The sequence below is a fragment of the Schistocerca nitens genome, chromosome 6, assembly GCF_023898315.1.
Source record: "Schistocerca nitens isolate TAMUIC-IGC-003100 chromosome 6, iqSchNite1.1, whole genome shotgun sequence".
Lineage (NCBI taxonomy): Eukaryota > Metazoa > Arthropoda > Insecta > Orthoptera > Acrididae > Schistocerca > Schistocerca nitens.
Genome location: NC_064619.1, coordinates 663,555,792 through 663,558,291, shown reverse-complemented (window position 1 = coordinate 663,558,291; position 2,500 = coordinate 663,555,792).

Here is a 2,500-nt window from a genome sequence, read left to right as displayed (position 1 = left end):
CAATCCGGTCAAACTTCGCTCTTTGAAGGACTTTCTCCGCCTTGGTGCGTTTGATGTGGTATTTCTCCAGGAGGTTTGTGCCCCTTTTCTATCTGACCTAGTTGGTTATGAGGCACTGTATAACATCGACCCTGACGCCCGGCGGGGTACTGCTTTGCTCTACCGATCAGAGTTCACTCCATCCCATGCTACCACGCTCCCCAATGGTCGTGTCCTTGCATGTATCCTTCAAGATGTCCTTTTTCTAAATGTCTATGCTCCTTCCGGTGCTAACCACAGGCATGACAGAACGACACTTTTTCAGTCTGATATCCCCCCTTTCTTAGCAGCTCGTCGCCCTATTGTCTTTGGCAGAGACTTCAACTGTGTGGTAGCCGGAGTTGACCAGGTCCCGACGCCTATGCGGTGTGAAGCGCTCGCTTCACTCCTTCGAGCGGCTGACCTTACTGACACGTGGCGCCACTTTCATCCCGCCTACACGCAATTTACCCACATCTATCCCACTGGAGCCAGCCGTATAGATCGTGTTTATGTCTCGACTGATTTGACTCCCGCCCTTTGTGCCGTCCAAGTCATACCCGTGGCCTTTAGTGACCACTGTGCGTACTCGTGTTCCTTGCGTATCGCGGGTCCAGCCCCGGTTCCTCGTGGCACCTTTTGGAAGATGAATACCCTTCATCTGCCAATGCCCGAACTTCGTGCTCTTGTCACGAAAACATGGCAGGACTGTCTCACGGACACTTCCCGGTACCCTACCACGGTGGTTTGGTGGATCCGCTGTGCGAAACCCCGGCTGCGACGTGTTCTCCGACAATATAGTCGCGACGTCGCCCACTGGAAACGTAGCACGTTAGCCTTCTATCAGCAGTGTCTCATTGACGCCCTGACTCTTCCTGCTGACAGGTATGATCAGCTCCGCATGCGCCTCAACAAAATTAAAGCGAAAATCCTTCGCTTCTCTCGGGAGAAAGCCGACGGTATGGTGGTGCGGTGTCGTTCTGAATACCTGATTGAAGGCGAGAGGCCATCCATCTATCACCTTGCCTCTGAACGAACTCGTGCCAAGAAGAACGCCATTCTGCGCCTTAAAGCAGACGATGGTAAGCGTATCACAGACTACCGTGAAGTCCTCCAACACCTGACGGACCATTTCACCAACCTCTTCCAGGATGTTGAGGTCGACGTCGCCGCACAACATGCACTTATCAGTGGGGTGCCAACTTCTTTGGATCGTCATGACCGCGGCTCTTTAACCGAGCCACTGACACTCGCTGAACTCACATCTGTCCTCCGTGCCTGTCCGGGACACAAGTCACCTGGCCCCGACGGTCTCCCTTATGAGTTCTACCGACAATTTTGGGACCTGCTCGGCGACCGTTTCTGCACAATGTGCGAGGAGATTTTCGCTGGATGCGACTTACCCGCCGAATTTTTAACTGGACGTATTGCCCTTATTCCAAAGGTGACTGGCCACTGTCGAGCTCAGGACCTGCGTCCTATCACTGTTCTTAACACTGACTATAAGTTGGTGGCACGATGTGTGGCCTCTCGTCTCAAACAGGCGATGACTAAGGTACTTTGCCCCACTCAATCCTGTGGCGTTTCGCGTCGGAACATCTTCACCGCCGCTTCCCTATACCGCGATGTTATCCTCCTCACCGCCGACACTCGCACCTCAGCTGCCATTCTTTCCTTGGACTTCGCCGGTGCCTTTGACAGAGTCTCGCACCCTTACCTGCTGGCCGTTATGTCGCGGATGGGTTTTGGGGAGCGCTTCATACGCATCATCCGCAACTTCTTGCATGGGGCGAATTCCACTGTCGTGGTGAACGGTTGCCGGTCGCGCCCCATTCCTATCAGACGGTCGGTTCGACAGGGATGTCCCTTGTCGATGTATCTGTTTGCCTTAGCCCTAGACCCCGTGCTGCGTGACATTGGCCGGTTAGTCGACGGTGTCGCTCTTCCAGGCGTCACCTTCCGCTGTGCGGCCTACGCCGACGACGTTGGTGTGTTTGTTGCTAACGCCAGGGACATCGATTCCGCTCGCCGCGTCCTCGACGTCTACGAACGGGCCTCCGGTGCTCAGTTAAATCCCAACAAGACCGTGCTGCTTCCGCTAGGGCCCCGTTCGTTGACCGTCGAACGCCCCTGGTACCGCGTTGTGGGGGAACAGCGTATCTTGGGTCTTGAGGTGACTGCCTGTCCGCAGCGTATGTTAACCCTCACGTGGCGGCGGCTTCTAACACGCATCCGAGGCCTTTGCGTGAGCCACGCTGATCGGCGACTCGACCTCCATCAACGCGTCCAGCTGATTAATGGTTATCTCCTATCACGGGCATGGTATGTCGCCCAACTCCTTACGCTACCCAAACAGATCGGCCGAGCCATATCACAAGCGGTATATTGGCTTTTGTGGCGGCATGCGCTGTTCAAGGTTGATGCGCTGACTTGTACGCTGCCGAAGGTCGATGGTGGCCTCGGCCTCATTGACTTTTCCCGG